The sequence below is a fragment of the Triturus cristatus genome, chromosome 2_2 (assembly GCF_964204655.1).
Source record: "Triturus cristatus chromosome 2_2, aTriCri1.1, whole genome shotgun sequence".
NCBI lineage: Eukaryota > Metazoa > Chordata > Amphibia > Caudata > Salamandridae > Triturus > Triturus cristatus.
The window spans coordinates 10,900,115-10,919,414 of NC_140582.1; positions in this window are offsets into that span (position 1 = coordinate 10,900,115).

Below are 19,300 nucleotides of genomic sequence, written 5' to 3' on the forward strand. Positions count from 1 at the left end.
GGGATAGTCCGTGGGGCAGGGGGTGGTAGAGTCAGAAAGCTGGAAAAGAACCGACTTGCTCCAATTGATCTGCACCCCAGAGTACCCTCCAAATTGTACAACCTCACGCGTCATTGGGGATATGTTAGTGCTAGGGTCTCTGATGAACATCGTGATGTCATCCGCATAGAACGACTCCACAAGGCCCCTGGTGGTAAATCCGATCCCACGCTCCGCATGGTGTTGCAAGATGTATTATAGTTAACGTGTTCAGAGGTAAAACTTGTAAATATATGTTGCATATTCTATAGCAATGTAAGAATTTCATTAAAAGTGTATGACACTAAGGTTGTGTTCTCTCCAGTATAGGGTGCAGAAATATGGGGATGTGCAGATATAAAGCATAGTAGTGTAATCATTGAGAACAGGGTCCTCTGAGGTTTATTGAATATGTGATTATAAACTTCTCTCATGCAACTTTAATTGGAGTTAAGAGTGGTCTCTATCAAGAGTAGGCTTAAAATGCTCAATGTTTTATTCTGGATAAGTACAAAGGCAAACAAAGTTGGACTGAGTTAAAGAGACTCTGGGCCTGATTTAGATAGTGGCAGATGGGTTACTCTATCCAAACGGAGACGGATATCCCATCTGGCAAAATATAAATCCCATAGATAATAATGGGATTTATATTTTGGTGGATGAGATATCTGTCACCGTTGCAACCCGCCTGCCAACATCTAAATTAGACCCTCAGTTAAAGATGTATTGTCACAGACAATTCACTGCTTAATTTGTAAAAGAATACATTCCGGTGCCTAATGCTATTAATAGTTGGGATGCCAAAAACCAGAACTGTGTAGTCTCGATTACGCCTCATGCCTTTTTTAAGCCACCAAACACAAACACTCCCTGCCTCTTTATTTCACTCTTGCAGGTTATCCCTGCTTTCACCCTTTTGTGTTTTTCTCTCTCTTTCTCTGGGGCAACGTTTGTTGAGGAAAAATAAGTGCTGGTTCCCCAAAAGTGAGTGCCTGTGGGCCCCACCTGCGAATACTAGCTCAAATTAAGCACTGCACAGACTGGATATATTGCCATCCCATGGTTCCACTATGTTAAGTTTATCTTAAATTCAGATAGAGTGTAGTGAAATGTGGGTTCCTTCAGACTCTCTCATTGGTGCATCCAGTGCAGTAGTAAAAGAGAAATTCAACGGTTGGATACTACAAAGAATCACACTGGACAACATAATGAACCCACGAATGAGTCATTGCATTTCATCCAAGACCAAAGCTGGTTATAAGCAATATCTTTGCTCCTGAAATACAACATCCTTTTGAAATACATGTACAATGTGAAATGGCTAAGTACATCCTAATGAAATGAGAGAAAGAGAAGTAGCAGTTAGGTTGTCTACTTTTATATGTGAACAAGACCTCTCCTACTTCCTTGTTCAGCCCAATATGGTTCTACTCCCACAATCAGGGTCCAGTTAGTACGTTACTAGACCCGGCTTTTAACATTAAGATGACCTCGTCATGATCAGTTTTGACACATAAAATAAGGGTCAAAATTCAGTTTATAACTATGGGATAAAATACTCTCCGTTGCATGTTATAAGCAAATTGAAAGTCACCTTTGTTGCCATAACTTAATTTGTTTTATGAAAATAAATGTGATTAAATAGATCATATTAAATATATCATAAGCCTGATAACCCTGCTTATTACTTTCTCAGATAATGAATTGTGTATTTCCACATGCTTTACTCTGGACTTTAATTTAAGTCCTATATCGTAAAGCAGCTCTGCACTGTGTGCAAAAGTGTGTTTGTTGTGTATCGTTGAAGGTGATGTCAGTGCACACATTCTGAACTGAACAATTCCTGAAGTCACGTGTAGGTAAACCAGACTAGACTTTAAGGGCGGACATCATGTCCCTCAAATTTAGGAAGCCCCCGACCTCCAGACTTTGGCAGCGGAATCCCTATGAAAGCGGTTCCTGTTAGTGTTGGTTCCTGTTAGTGTTGGCTAACATGACGGCTGGCCGTCAAACTTTATAAATTTGTACTTTTCATTAAAAAAAACTCCCATAGCTGAAGTTTGTTTTTCAAAAAAACTAATGACCTCCAAACCATGGGTGGGTCCTCCCATGGTGTGGGGTTGATTTATTTATTTTATTTTTACTGTCCCTTACCACTAGGTTTGACCTCCAGGTCAGGTAATGGACATAAAAAAAAAGCAATCCGATCACCCGACGGATGGCTTACCTCAGGCTATCGAAGGAGTATGTCAGTGAGGGAGCCAGATAAGGTTCTGTCGTCGACATACTGCTGGTTCAGCCACCTCTAAATCATGCAGTCGGGCTGTGATTTTGTTGGAGAGGGTACTCTGTCACCAATGTGACAAGTATCCCCTCCACCAAACTCTAAGGGGCATATGTACAAGGACTGGCGAAAACTAACGCTAGTTAGCAGCAGTTTTCTTAAAGCTGTGTACTGCTGAAAACTATCGCCTTGTTAGCAACGTATGTCCAAGATGTCGCTACATGGCGATAGCTTCAGGGATCCGCAGTAAAAACTGCTGCTAATATTAGCGTGATGGCGATAGGAATTCCGGCGTCAGCGGGCGAAAACCAACTAAAGGCCCATTAGTGGCAAAAATACGCACGTTAGTCAGCCCAAGGTGAGTTGTTTTTGCCTCTGATGGAAAAAATAGCCTATCAGTCAACCTCCAATAGAAAATAGGCCAAAACAAAATGAAATGCAGAATGGAGCAGCCAGGGCCAAGTGCAGCACTCATCAACAACCCCCTCAAGCCACCCAACATACAGGATGACCAGGATGTGATCCTGGATGCGTCGCTAGACCTGGGCCTGGAGCCTGGATGCGTCACTGGACCTGCGTCTGGAGCCTGGATGTGTCGCTGGACCTGCTTCAGGTACCTGGATGCCTCACTGGACCTGCGTCTGGAGCCTGGATGCGTTGCTGGACCTGCGTCTGAAGCCTGGAGTGGGATGCGGAGTAGCTGTGGTGGTAGACATTGAGGCGTGGCGATCGCCTGTACCTGGTGGTGAAGTCTGGCCGGGCGCATGGAGACACGTTGCTGACCTGTGTGAGAAGACCGCCTTGCGCCCCTTGGAGCTGTGAATGGTAGAGACGCTCCTGCGCACCAGCGTAGGGAGGTCTACATTGCATACTACTATTCACCACTACACCGGGTGCACAGAGAGGATTACCAATGGTGGTCAGCACCTCTCAGCATCACAGGCCGGATGAGGTTGCGCTGGCCGGACGTTGTGGAGTGTGAGGCCCCTGAGCTGCGCCAAACTTGTGTTGCAGGAGTGCTGCAAGTTCACACCTAAGGGGGTCCTGCTGCATAAACTGCATCGGGAGGTTCACCAGCGGACTTGGTGGCGACTGCTGTACCCATGCTAGTGAAATCCCACCTGGCTGAGACTCCTGCTGGCTGAGTCACAGATTTGCAGAGAGTGCAGCGGATTGCGCCACGGTGTCAATATCCAGGTAAGGAGAAGGTGGGACGCGGAGGGGGTCGAGTCACCCAGGCTTAGCACCAGTAGATGATGCAACCCCTGTGTCAGCTCATCCGCTATGGCTGAAGAGCGTCGCCCCACTGCTTCCAAGCAGTGCAAGAAGAGGAACAATCATCACATGATGATAACTTCCTGATGTTATCGTGCCATGTTTCCTCTGCGGGGGAGGGAGGGGGGGGGGGAGGGCTGCTCCACTCACGGAGCAGGGCAGGGGCAGAGTGGCATGCCCACTCAAGTGCGCAGTGACTGTTTGATCAGCCCACTCAGGCTGCACAAAGCAGTCATGCGCACTGTCCTGTTTGCAATGCAGGCTGCATTACAGTCTGCATGGAGAACACGCCCACACCTCCAGCCCCTGGCTGAACGCCTCGTCCCAGCGCCAATGACCAATCCCAAAGCCGCATTGTGATTGGCTTAGGGGAGGGAGCCTGGCTGCCTACTTCCTGTTCCTGGAAGCAGACTCAGGAGAGCATGAGCAACAAAGACACGGGACCCTGCCTTGAGGTAAGATTTCTATCATTTAAATATTTACAACACCCACTCACACACACACCCCTGCGTCCACGCCTTATCCAGTGTTCTTCCCGGCATTTCCCACCTCCCAGCTGTCCAGTCCCCCCCACAGCCCTTCTCAATGGCAGCCGCTGTGCGGCCATGCGCAGCCGGCGTACCACTGGTGTGCCAAAGGTATATATTGATTTATGACGCATACCATTATATCACATTCCATGACAATGCATACTAATACTAGGCTTATTGCAACAGTAGGGAAGGTGTTGGATTGCAGAGATGTAAACATTACTATTCCCACTTCAGTGGGTGCAACCCTAAAACTGACCCTTGCACCCCAAAGCAAACCATGAACCTTAAAACTCATCTTTGAGCCCCCAAAACAAACCCTATAAATCATATTTGACCCAAATGCACACCCCAATTCTCATATTTGACCCAAATGCACGCCCCAATTCTCATGATTGACCTCAAAACACACCCCAAATTTCAGATTTTACCCCATAATACACCACACCTTTCATCTCCGACACCTGAAACTCCTATCTACCCTAAAAATTAAAAATACCCCATTACTGACCTCACAATGCGTTGTAATGGAATGCGATGTAAAGGCACCTGCGTTGTTGGATTTGCGTTCTAAAGGCATTAAGATGTAATGCCTACGTTGTAATGGACGTCTCCTGTGCCAAAGGCAAGCCTGTCTGCGTCCATCTGCCCCTGGACCGCGCTCAGCACCAAGGACCCTTCCTCTCGTACACTCCACCCCTACAGCGCCCTCCTCGCCATCAACCCTGGAAGCCACATCGCCTGTCAAGACCAACATCTGCTCTCAACTAGACATCGCCATCACCATCACTGACGGCTACTAAATCACCTGCAAGGACCAACCCGACCATCCAGGAGGAGGCATTGCCATCACCTACAGAAGCACACTTCGACTGACCACGCACTCTAATGACCCAGTGGTGACCATCTCAACTTCAAGATCCGGACCAACCCCAACCCCATCCTCTGCGGCACCCCATTCTCCGATACAATTATAGACCTCATTGCACACCAGGGTCTCCCATCTACTGACAACATCCTACTCGGCTAACTCAAGTTCCACCTGGACAATCCCAGTGACCAGAACACTACCCCCTCTAGGGGTAGCTCTCCAACATCAGACTCAAGCAGCAAGTCACCGAAGCAAGCCACATAGCAGGACACATGGTCGAGCATGTCTCCTCCGCCATCAGGACCTTCAACTACAGACTCTCCTGGACCGACCATCATTGTATACATCACGTCTTCACCATGCCCACCGTACACAACAGCCATCATCGCCCCCCCTCGCAGCTGGATCAAGGCCACCAACGTACGCCTCTTCAACTCCCTCAGCACCACCACTCCGCCAACTCTTACAGACGATGACACCGCAGCGCACAACCACCACCAATGGATCTCCAACTGCGCCGACACCTGGGCACCCCTGAAGAATGGCACTGCGTCAGTACCTTAAGCCTGCATGATGGCAGGCGTAAGGGTGAGGCAGTGCCACAGTGACAGGCTGGCCCCATGGATTGCTGGAGTTGCGTCGTGGTTGTGACACGGCTGCAGCAATGGGTGACTATAGCGCAGACAGATACGCCAGGATTCCAGACGTTTGTCATTACTTGAGTCATGGAGCGCTGTCCAGTAAATACAGCGCATCCGTGATGTCTCAAGAAGGGGGTAGTGAAAAGTGTGATCATTCCTGTCGAACAGCTGTCGTCAAGAAAAGAAGAGGAAACGACCGCAAAACAAGCACGCGGAAAAGAACTACCAGAATAAAACACTCCTAACATAAGCACCCAGGAGGTATATTGCACTCCATTGTGCGAACCAGATATGGCACCTACTTGTCCTACACGTCAAAAGCTTCGCCCTGATGAAGACCTTCACATAAAATATTCTGCTTGGTCCATCCTTTGGAAGGTCGAAACGTGTTGGCTCTCTCTACGGAGAGGTTCAGAGAAACCAAACTAAATTAGTTTGCCCAATAATAGGTGCACTAGAGCCGACTTATTGCTGCTCTTGACACAAGTGCATAAACAACTCTCTGGCCTCTCAAGGCCTGTTCAGTACAGCCAATTGAGGGCTAAGTAGATATAAGAGTCCCAATTACAATTACAAATAAGTAGGACGTTTTATGGAACAGGAATAATACCTGTGAAAAACCATTACAAATAGGACTGCTGTTGTCTATGCATGTAGTAATGTTTTACGGTCTCAAATCATTTTTATGTATGTTGTTGTGAATCATGTATATTTGTTGTTGTAGTTACTTTATTCGATATATTACAAAAATATCATAAAAGTTTGGTACAATAAATATAAAAACAGTTTTAAAAACCCACTACAACTATATGCTTTGAACCTTATACAATTAAAAGCAGTAAAAAATGGCAATAAATATGCATATACAGTGTAAACAAAGACCCCCATTTGTCAGTACCTTTGGCAATGGTATTCTTTATGGGCAACAGGGATAAGTTTATATCTTAAAATTGTTGCACCTTAAGGAGTACAATCATGTATATGTTTTCTGTTTAGATTAGTAGTGTTAAAAATGTATTTATGTATATTTTCAAAAAAACAATAAGAGAGGTGGATGTCATAAATGCGTATTGTGATGGGAACCTCATTTTTCACAATGAAAAATTGAAGAATGAATCCTGAAACAAATGGAACCGTTGGCCATTAAAAGCCATTGTGTGATAAGTAATAATCAATCTATGGTGTCCGAGGTATACTGTTTTGTTGGCAACGCTGTCTTGTGGCAGCGCTGCAACACTTTTCATGAGTGAGGCCCAGGAATGCGCAGTATCTTATTGAGGGTGCGCAGTCCTGCCCTGTAGTTTTATCGCAGGGCAGTGCAGCAACATTGCTTGCAGCGCGGTCCAGCAACAAAACCTGCTGAAATGAGGCCCCAAGGGTTATCTCCATTTGTAAGACCAGCTATTTTCTGGTCTTAAAAAACTACCTCTAACTGCAGTTAGAGGCATTTTTTTTGGTCCACCAAACTTAAGGAATCCCCTTGTACATATCGCGAAGTTTGGTTAGCGGCCTTTTTTTGCAGGGGAACACCTCCGTTGCATGTCATTATTGCTAACAGAAGCGTCGATCTTTAGAATGGATGTTTTCGATGGAAAACTGCTGCTAACAAAGGTTAGCAGCAGCTTATACATATGGCGATAAAAATATCGCCGCAAAACCTTCGGAAAAGTGCCACTAACACGCCGTTAACTCCTTGTACATATGCCCCTAAGTCAGCCCCTTGGTTTTTCTGCTTTAGAATGCTCACCTCAGGCTGGGGGCATGCAACCATTCTATTGCCCTTAATGGAAAGAATATCTCCTGAATGCTGGCCACCACCCTGCTCACCCCAGGCTGGGGGCATGCAACCATTCTATTGCCCTTAATGGAAAGAATATCTCCTGAATGCTTCCCTGGTATCACAGGCTGCTAAAGCACGGTGCCGGAAGAGGAGTCGAGGAAAGTATGGCGCCAACGGGAGTAGTCACACTTTGGAGAGTGCAAAAAAAAAAAGAACATCGAAAACAGGAGGTGCGCTTGCAATTGCACCCTACTTTCAACCCTCCCGTGGCTCGATAACACCCTCAAGAGCACAACTCGCCAGTACAATCCCTACAGGCCCAAGACCACTGCCGGTGAGTGCAACAGCACCCTGAAGGCCAGGCTTAAAGCAAGAACCTCATCAATGGGGAGAAGATCATGCTGTGTAAATATGTCATATATATTTGTCCAACCCTAATCGCATCAACTTCTTCTAAAATGTTTCTATGTTGTATCTTTTATGTAATGCATGTACTTTAAAGTCCTTATGTAATGTAACTGGTTCTATTGTAAAGCGCTCTGACTCCTTCGGGTAAGGCTCGCGCTATATAAAAACGCATAAATGAATAAAGAAGTCAGCCTCGAAAAGATAGAAGCCTGACTCACTCAGCCGGCAGGGTTCTAATCAGTGACCACCAGATTGCAAAGTTGCTTCAAAGAAAGGCCTACAATGCCAAAGTCGTGATGGTCCAAATGCTAAAAGCCGGAACGAATCTTATTGAACTGAGTTCTGCATCCATTGAAGGCATTGGGTTCGAGGGTATTAGAAAACGTCAAAGGAAATTTGTGTTTTAGACCGCGTTCAGTCACGAGTTCGTTGCATAGTACGACAACAGGAACGGGGAGATTGTGCAATGACTAAACCTTAAACAAACGTGAAGGTCATCTCTGTTTATATTGCCCAAAAAATAGTTACAGTAAAGTTTCTCAACAAAGTTGGGTCTTTATTCATTCACTTGTCCATTTTTGTTTGTGTTTGCACTGCCCGGCTTTGTTTATCGTGGTATTACTCGGGCTGTAAACATCAAATGACAAACCGCTTTGGTTCTGTAAATAGGATGCTATGTAATTGTATCATCGTGCATTAAAAGCCCCATCGAGATGTCCATCTGTTGCTCCACGTCTAGGATTGATTGCCAACATACCTCAGCTCTTTAAATGTTTTCAGGTTCAGGAAAAACTCAGCTTGGCGTTTACATGTGCATTTCCTCAAACCAGACAGGGCGGCTGGTAGTCTAGAGCCGTCTTATAGAATGTGCAAATGCCACTGTAGCACCATTGAGCTCTAGTAAATTAACCTGCATCAACCATGCCCTTGAAAAACAAGGAAGATTTTTGTTGTCGCTCTGTCATTCCCAGATGCATATATCGCACCGTGTTCAACCTCATCAGGGAAAGGTAAAGAGGGAGCAGGAGAGGGCCTCACACTCTTCTTTTGTGTGGAAATGTTTAAGAAAAAGAAACAGGATATGACCAGGTGAGAAATAAGAACGGCCCCTGGTCAACCATGGTCAAATTTGCCATTTCATCCTTTTCTGAAGAATAGCTCCTACTTGTTTAGTAATTTATTGTTTGATTAATAAAAATCATTACAATGGTGAACATACAACAATAAAACATATATCAAAAAATAAATACAGCTCTTAGTCCATTAATAGCATCACGTTTAAATAGCAAGTAATAAGGGGTTATGATATTTAACCATAAAAATTGTTTAAAACCTAATCAGTACCGATTAAAAGTTTCGTAATCTCTCTAAATTCATGCTACATGGGTTTAGCCCCTTTAGTTTAATCACGGCTAAGAAAGCGTAATAATTCATTCAGTTTTAATTTAAAACATAAAAATAAAAAACTAATCATTACTGGAAACCTACTAACAGTTCTACTAGCGATGCATTTCAGAATGTAAATGCCTGAACCCCAGTGGACAGTAATCAAAAACTCTAAAATCTCCCGGGGCACAAAGTCATACAAGTCCACTAGTATCACAATGCCTGGCTCTGCTGCTATTGGAGGGTGTAGTAAAGTGAGCAGATTAGTATCTCAATTGGGTCAGAGCAGCCCTGTACTAATGGACCGTTGTTAGCTGACTGGGTCTCAAAGTAAGTCAGCCTTTTTTTCGCTCTTATAACAAATTTGGTGAACCAGATGTTAAGCAATGAATTATCCATGTTCATTGATATAAGAATGGCTTGTCGACAGGAACGGACACCAAGTTTGTTCCACTCGCCCCGTAACAGAGTCTTCCGATCGTTAAGGAATGCAGGGCAGAGACATACCACGTGCTCTATTGATTCCTTACTGCTCCCACACCCTCTACACATTGTGTTGTCGTGTGTGCGGCGCAAGCCTGATAAATGGTGCAAAAAAGGCCATTCACCTATTTTTCCAAAACACTGTATAAGTACATGACAGGTATGGTGCTGCAGTCCCTGGCTTAAACCCTGATATAACTGTCCAGGCGTGCTTGCGTTGTGCCAATTGTGCTCTGTCCGAGTGGAAAGACCAGGCACCGACATTCCTTTTAATATATGTTTTGAGAGTCTGCTGGGTTGGATTGGTGCTCCAGATGTCTTCTGCTTTCCCAGAAGTTGTAAAGAATCTAGTAAATAATGTCAGTGTGGTCTCCCCAGCTGACTGGTTGATATTTCCTTCCACAAAATAGCATCCAGGCTTGCTTCTCTAGACGTGCGTAGCTTGTTGCACAGCTTGATAAATGCTCCGGCCCCAACCGCTCTACGATCTTGAGACCAAAATCAAGTCGTATCTGGGCAGGGGATGAGGTTTTTGGTAGGCTCAGCATTTGCTTAAAGATTCTTGTTGTTATTTTATTCACCAGGCTGTTATTTTTTCACGGCATTATCTCCTGGCCGTAGGAAAGGTAGTTAGAGATTTTTGCCTTTCTCTCTTATAAAGTACGCAAAACAATACTGAGTTTGTGGGGAGAGGTTGTCAAAAGGGCACAAGATCAGATCTGAGTTGTTATGTTTTTTCTGGGTAACCTAACATCAGCGGTATCCTGTTCATATGGAATCTTAATAATATGAATTTGTGTTGTGCACTGGTGACGTCTACTAAATAAAAGTACCCTCCCTCTATCAGTGGCGGCCTAAAACAGTAATTGCGGACTGCCCGTTTGTCCAGTTTTTTTTCCATCCGCTTGTATTATGCCCTCAATAAAAACATATTAATTACCTTTTATTTTGGGACCTTTCTACATGCTGATGGGTCCCTGAATAAATCAGGGAGCCCAATATAGTTCAACACTGACTCAACATTGCTAAGCCACTGATGCTTCTGTGGTTTCCAGCATTAAACAATTTCTTAGTATGGATTGTGTCAAGATCACCGTGTTCCTCTGCCAGATCGAATGGCACAAAAGGATTAGGGTTAACTGTATTGAGTCTGTAATGTAAGGCAAGCCCAGTTCTATATGTAAAATATAGATACATGCAAAATAGGTTCAGCACTATTTAAAGAGAGTCCATGATATTTAAAGGATTTTCCAAGAAGTCACTTTGATTTTCTTAATCAGTCTTCTCTTTATTACATCATATCACAGGTATGTAGTATCACAATCTTGATAGCAAAAGAAAGCCATAGCCGACGCGTTTCGTCTCCTACACGGAAACTTCTTCAGGGCAAAACAAGAATTATTGCATAGAATTACATCAGTTAAAGGAAACGTTATGTAGAGACCTTCAGTAAGTAAGGGACAATACCCAATAGATATATGTATCTCTGAGTGTGGTACCAGAAGCACTCGTAAAATAATTAAATGTAGGGGCGAAAGCTGCTTAAAGTCTTCCGCTGGACTCAGTACCAGAGCGGCATAGTAACCCGTACTCTTTTCGTGGTGGGGGGGGAAGGCCCACTGACTTGAAAAATCTGTTTTCAATAGTTTGAAGTGGATCAGACAATACAGTGCTCTAGACGCCTGCCCCATACGTTGCTGCAGCCTTTGTCTTGGCCTAATACATTTTCTTTAACAGGAGCAACGGTATTGTGCCCAGTTTTTTGGAGAAAGATTTTATTGCTGAGAGACTTCTCTCCATTCCCAGCATCCTTCCTTCCACCAACTGTGACCATGACATTTTTGTATCAAAAAGTTCTTCCGGGGTCCGCGTGGAGGTATGGGGTTTTGACCCTTTTTCCTGCCCCTGCTATGATAGCAAAGGACTTGGTTTGGTTAACTTTCAGGTCTAATGCATCCATGGAGGAAACATACGCAGTTATCAAGCATTTGAGAGCCACCCCCCTTCTTGCAATCAACACAGCATCTTCCACTTAGGCAAATATGGGTAACAGATGCGAATCAAACATGGGGACATCCTATGAGGCCCTCCAGAGGGCATCCTCGACTCTATTTGTATAAGTAGAGAAGAGTAATGGGGCAAGGACACATCCCTGCCTTACCCCCCAGGCGATTTTAAATAGACGGGTACTGTCCCCGTTTCTAGCATAGCGGACCGATGCTGTGGCATTTGAATATAGCTCTCTGATTAAATTAATTATAGATGGTTGAACCCCTATCTCCTCCATTATGTTTCATAGCTTGGCATGGACCACACAGTCGAACGCTGCAGACAGGTCCATGAATGGCATGTAGATCTTCCCTTCTTCACTCTGGTATATTTATCTATTATCAGCTTTAAATTAAGGCACTGATCCACAGTACCCTTTCCCTGCAGGAACCCATACTTCGCCTGGATTAAGATGTTATTCTTCTGGGCCACCCCTCTAACCTAAAAAGGAGTCAGCCCATAAGCTTTGCTGTGGTATTCTGCAGGTAAATTGGTCTGTGGTTCTTTGGGTTTGCCCTGTCCCCTTTTTTGTTTATTGGAACAATAACACTTGTTGACCATGAAGGGGGAGGGCCTACCAGAGCTATACTATTGGGGACGTTCATTAATAGAGGCACCCACAAACTCTGGGTTTCCTGAAAAAAATCAATTGGGACCCCGTCCGGTCCTGGTGCCTGTCCGGAGCTCCGAAGCATCAGGCCTCTTCTTACTTCAATTAATGAGAAGGACAGTGAATCCTGTAAAGTTTGCTCTATGGTACACAATAGTATGGAGGGTTGGGTGCATGAGGCGAAGATATTTTTAAGTGGGCCACCCATGCATCTTCATCTACATTGATATCTAATGTAGGGTCTCTGGGGTTTTTAAAACGGGGTACATTAACTATTTTGCAAAAATCTCGGCTGTTACCCCTGTTAGTTGCATCTTCAAGTTCCAACCTTATCTCATTCTTAATAGCCCTTTCCCTATTTTTCCTTGCCAGGTTATAATCGGCCCGCAGTGATCTGATTTGGTCCGAGATTCTAGGTTTAAATCTCAGGGCTGACATTGAAGCCTTCCTTGCTTTTGTGCAAGGGGAGTCAAACCAATCCTTACCTTTCCCAGTAGTTGACATTTTATTGCGCTTAAGAGCCAGTTTTAGTCCCTCTAAGAGACCACAAAAGAGGACACCACTGCCCCTGGATGAGAGTCAGCTTCTAGGCAGATAGAAATGTTATTCTGAATAGACAAAACAATTCCTGGGACCATCTTAATTTTGTCAATTTGAGCCCACTTAAGTTGGAAAAAATTTCTCCTTGCCAGTACCGGTGTTCCAATTTTCTGATGGGAAATAGGGTCCCTTGTAGATACCCTTAACTGTAAGGATAGAAAGGCATGGTCGCTGAAAATTGTAAAGTGGTTTTCTAACAGGCTGGCCCTGATGCTAAGGGGATTGGTAGCTATGATATAATCATCCTTGACTCATAACCATTGCACTGGAAGGTTCTCCCTGAATTACCCAACGATAAGTTTGGGTCATTAATTATTACCATATTATTGGCGGATAAGATCCTATTTAGGCAGTTTCCATATTCACTGTGGGCAAAGTGATGTCATGAATTTCCCCCCTAATCCTCTTAGCCACAGACAGGGGCTTCATTGCATTTACAGGGGTGTATGTTAAAATCGCCTAGCCAAATGATATTTACTGACTTCTTAAAATTAACTGAGAGGTTATCTATTGCCTTATTTACCTCAACTGCCACTAAATGCATATTTGGCCCAAACTCATTATTATAAAAATGTATTAGGAGCCAGGTGCCTTCATTTATTACCTCTAAAATCAGCAAATGGAAATGTAGGTTTGACAAGTCATACCTTTTCACTTTTACTGGTAGATTATTTGGAATCAATGCTCGAAGACCCCTCTTGGCCCTCCCTGAAAGAGAAGGTTTAACTAATGTTTGAAAGGAATGATATCCATTTACAAAGATTGGCTCCATAGACCATGTCTCCTAGAAACATGAAATGTCATGGTCTTGCCAGAATTATTTCCAATTGTCAGCACCCAGTTTCTGGACAATACCTGCCACATTCCATGATGATATTTTAAAAAGAGGTTTTTTTGCCCCCAGTTGTATGCTAGCTATATTTGGGCTCTCTTGAGTGTCAGGGACCAAGGTATCCTGAATGTCACGTCCTTCCGCAAGATTTTTGATCTCAGTTGGGCGTAGTCAATCACATGAGTCTAAATCAGAGAGAGGAGCAAATCTATTCTCCAACAACAAACCCGATGCCACAAGGTTTCCCAATGAGTTTAACCGTGTTTGAGCTTTTCTCTGGTAGGGTCTACTTTCTACAACAACTGGCGGAAAAGGGGGTCTGTAAAAATATTCCAATGATAAAACAGTGATATGGGAGCCCTTAAGTGGAACTTTACATAGGTATGCTAGGAGGAACCTAACAGATGCATTGTTGAAATTTACCACCACACAATCTCACGGAAGATCTTTCCTCGCTGTGCCCAGCCAACCTATTCTTCTAGCCATAATAATTTGATTAGAGAGACAGCTGGCTCTTACCCCCAGTTCATTTAGTCTACGCATCAGCCAGTGAAGAACTTTAGACATTAGCTGGTCAGTCATTTCTAGGTGACCATCCCCTAAAAGGGGTACATTTGACGGCACCAATACAAGTGGGGATACTACCGGGGGGAGATGGAGGGTCTGGAGTCCAGCAATCGAACTTCCAACTTTAAGGCTGTCCCCTCTCGGATGGTCATCTCTCCTCTTCGGCCCTTGCGATGGTAAAATCTGGCTTGTCACAGCTGTATTAAGATGTACGTTTTGCACGGCCTCCCCAACTAAATTCTCCGGATGAGTGTTAAGCTGCTGTGGAGCTGTTCGAGTATGGGCGGTTGTAACAATATGAATATCAGGATTGTAATATATGGAGTTAGCCAAGTTAGTGTGAGCAAAATCTATATGTTGACGGTCCATTTTAATTTCCAACCTAAAAGTCCCCGCTTGCAAGTGTGACTCTGGGCCAGTGCTGGAACTATTCCTAACGTAGGATGCCTCAAGAAGACGAAAATTATTTGCGGCCAGGGACTCCAAATGAACTAACTTCTCCTCAATCTGGTTTAACTTCAATAGAATAGGGTTCAACATGGTAGAGACCATAGTTTCTAGTCTCTGCCATGTGTCATCATCATTGTTCATCAATGGACACAAAGATGTGGGTGCCTGAGTACTGGGTCCACTTTGGACAGGTTCCATTTCATCGACTCCCCTTGGTTTGACCGATCTAGAGACTTTCACTGGTTTTTGTCTCTGTGGGCCGCACCCCTTCTCCTTTTTAGTGGTGGTTCAGGTTCAACTGGATGTTTTCTCAGTCCCTTGCCCCTGGTGGATATTATGGAGGTACTAGATAGCGTTAGGGGCAATGAGTCTTGAGGTGGATGGTCCATAAGTCCTCCTGGTTCTAGTAAAAGAGGTTGAGCAGGAGCGTTAGATGTGATTTAACCGCCTAGAGATGATCGCTTCTGAGGGATGGGCTTCCAGGGTAGGCGTTGCTCAGTCTGTTCTATTTCATGTGATAAAACAGACGCAGCCCTTGTTGAAAATGCATCCAGGGTTCCTACTATCCCTCCACCCCCCTGCTCACTCTGGCCCTTATGCTTGCATATTTTTAAACTGAATAGTGAAGTTAAATGTATTTAAACTACCTGTCACAGTATCTTAATGTAGTCAACGTTGTTGGAGGGATGGCCCAGCCCAGCCACCTCTGGGCTCCGACAGGCGTGGACGGGCATGCCCTGGCGCGTCCCACACTGCAGGAGCCCGTCAGTAGCTTTTTGTGCCTCCGGGCGATGTGGAGTCACATCAGCACCTCCTGGCGTGAAGGTGGCTGGGAGCTGGAGTCCCGGTCCAAGTGACAGTGCAGCAGTACGGGCAAACGGTCCTGTGAGGGCGTCAACCTGCCAAGTAGTCGCTGTAGGCCGACCCTGGTATGGCTGAGCAGGACAAGGTCGTCTGCATTCAATAAATTGCTGATCCTGGTTCCGCCGAGTTTAGGGGGATGAGAGTTGACATCTTCAAGTAGCTGCGATAGATCTGAGATAAAAAAAGATTAAAAAGGAGGGGTGCCAGCACACATCCTTGTTTTACTCTGCGTGATGTTTGTATTGTTCTAGAGATGTGATATCCATCTCCCAGTTTTATGCGAATCCATGTGTTTGTGTGAACTGGATTATAGCTTTTAAAAGCGCAGATGGAATCCCCCATTTCTGCAGCTTGGACCATAGCTGTCCCCTAGGAACACGGTTGAAAGCAGCCTTGAAGTCAACAAAGCAGCAGTGAGTTATCATTCCGGAGGCCGCCGCTTTGTCCAACATAACTGATATTGTAAGCAGGTTTATTATAGTTCCTGATTTTGCCACAAAATCCTGTCTGATTGAAAGGTATAAGTTGGTTTTTTATGGCCCACGATGACAGGTCTTGAAGCAGCAAGCTGGCATAATGTTTGGATTCGACATCCAGGAGGGCAACCATCCTGTAGTTTTTGGGGTCTGATCTCTTGCAACCTTTGTATATTCGATGTATGATTGCTCTGCACCAGGATTCCGGGATGAGCTGGTTAGTCCAGCAATAGCTGAATAAAGGTACCAAGTGTTTAGCCCAGAGATCTGTATCCTTTTTCTACAAAGCCTGGGGAAGACTGTTTGGGCCAGGGGCCCGTCTTAATGGCCTTTGGTTATAATTAGTGTTATTTGAGTCGTCAATGCTTCTAGTGTTTTTGATACATGTTGAAGGGTCACATCTTGCTCGAGCAGCGATTTGGTTTCAGTTGTTGGAAACAATATGGTTGCCAAATCTTCAAGTTGCTCAGATATCGCGGCTTGAGTAGTGCCTAGGGGGAACTGCAATTGACTTAAATTAATCTGTATGGCCGGTGTTAAAAATTTGGCCAGTGGGCCTTCTTCCTTTTCTGATGTTTTGAAATTAGCATTTAAGAAAGATACCCATTCATCTTCACTAATATTTGCACTGCTTTGTTCTCCTTGATTATATGTTCTCCCATTCACGAGGGTCCAAAATGTCTTTGAATTATGATTTGTGCTCGCATGGATTAATTTTGTCCAAAACTGGTCATAGCTTTTTTTTCTCTAGAGATATTGCTTGCCTAAGTAGTTTTTGGGATTGCTTATAGATGTTCAGTAGCGAGTCATCCATAGGGCACCTCTGTACTTGTCTAAGTGCTGAGTTACATGAGGTTTTTAATTTCCTAATTTCAACAGTTGTAATTGCTTGGTTACCTACTTGGATTTTTCACGTAATATATGAAAATAAAATGAGCAATTGACTAGAAAAAATCTCCCATGATATGGTAGGTGAAATATCATCAGGGCTCCTTGCATCTAGCTGCGCTCTACATTTTGTCATTTTTTTCGATATCCTAGAGTATGACCATTTTAGCCTTTTAAGGTGCTCTTTGTGGATTCCTCTTGTTGTCTGGCTTGTCACAGCATGCCATGCTACTTGGAAGATCATGGTGATTACTTGAGGTCGATGGTCGCTGTTTCCTCGTGAAACAATGATGTAGTTTTCAATTAAGGGAACATTTCCTTATTACATATGGTGCAGTCTAAAAAGGAGTGGGTGCGGCCATTTGTTCTTGTCCACTTTGGAGTGTTGTCCATGGAAAAACGTCCATTCAAGATTGTATGGACCAGGATACTGAGCTGTAACCTTATACCAAAAGTGGAGTCACCGTTCCTAAGTAAGGAGAGAAAGAAGGGAAGTAAGAGTAACTCTCGTCGTGTGCTGCTCTAATTGTGGCAAGCAGTGTGTCCTCATCTTGATGCCCTCACATGCCCCAAAGGATGTCATGCTTCATCATTGGGCTTTTGCTCCTCGTTTGGCTGGCGCTGCAATGCCCCACGGGTCCCCCGAAGGGTCTCTGTTTCGTAGATTTTTTGATGAAGCCGTACGGGTGCGTGGGTGTAAGTCGCAGTGAAGTCCTAGAAGGTGTATTAAAAAATGGCTGGATGGAGAGTGATTAATTTTTATATCTGGATCCCTCTCTCATTATTAAAACAAAGTGTATGGTGCTCCTTTAAGGGGTATTATGTCCCTTGGTAGCTGAGTAACTATATGTCCCTAGTGAGCATATGTTCTGGTAAACAAGTTTTGCACTTTAGTGGTCTCAGGGGGAGATCCAGGGCGCTTCATCAGGACCGAGTAAGAAAGTTGTATCTACAGTGGCCCGAAAATGTTGTTGCCCCCTGATGAACAAAGAGAGTAGAAATTCCCTTAGTACGTAGGGTAAGATCCCATGACATCAGTGAGGGTCACTTGAGAGGGTTCTCTCGGTGCATCTTGGCTGTGTCACCTGTGTACCTCTCACCGGTCAGAGACAGTTCAGTTAAACTTAAGACCAAAACTTAAGTTTAACTGAGACAAAATCCTAACTTTACTACTCTTAAATGCCCTTTGTGAATACCGAAAGTCGTAAGGTAAGGATTTTGTCTCAGATTACTTTTGTGAATCGGGCACCATGTGTCTAGAAGCATTTGTCTGTCTTGCATAAGTATTACTTGGGGTGAATGCTTAGGTGTACTGCCACTACACAAAATTGCGTTTCCATAAAGACACACATCACAGGTGTTTTTTCAAAGCAGTTCATGTTTTGCAAGAAAGTAATATATTTCTTTATTTAGGAGGTTTGTAGTGCACTGGTATGCATCCCCCCTTGCTTCAGAGCAAGATGGAAATGTATGTACATTTTGAGTACCTTCCTTTCAGGGGTAACCTTTCAGATCAGCTCTGTCTCTCATTTGTAAATAATAGTCATTTTAAGGGACTGGGTAAATATAAGTATAAGTATAAAAGAGGCTTGTAGAGCGCTTGAATACCAGACGGTGTCTTGGCGCTATGGTGTGTGTGATTCGCAGGAAAAGGAATTATAGTTGGACCTGGAATAGGCGATGTTTGAGCATTTTTCTGAAAAGGGCATAACTAGGTTGGAGTCGCATCTCCACAGGCAGTTGGTTCCATAGTCTGGCTGCACAAATGGCGAAAGAGCGACCGCCCCATCTGGCAAGTTTGAATCTGGAAATGCAGATAAGGCCACGATTGGCCGACCGCAGAGCACGGGGCAGAATGTAAGGTATGAACCTATCGGTTCCATCGTTCGCGCCCCCACCGAAGCGGGCCCGATGAACCAGAGTGCTTTGAACTCGATTCTTTGTTGAACCGGAAGCCAGTGGAGAGAGTTCCTACCCGCTGAGGTGGGGCAGCCCCTGGGTAAATTCAAAATTACCCGAACCGCAGCATTCTGCAAGTATTGGAGCTTTCCAACCTGGAACTTGTCAATGCCCAAAACATGGCGTTACAATAGTCCAGTCTGGACATGAATAATGCGGCCATCACTGTTTTTTGTAACGCCGAAGGTATGTATGGAAGGATCTTCCGCAGAGTTTTAAGCAGAAAGAAACAGGAAGACGTTAGGATATTGACCTGAGCTGACATGTTCAGCTTCTCGTCAAAGATCACCCCCAGATTCCTCACCTTGGTGACCGAGAGGGGACATTGC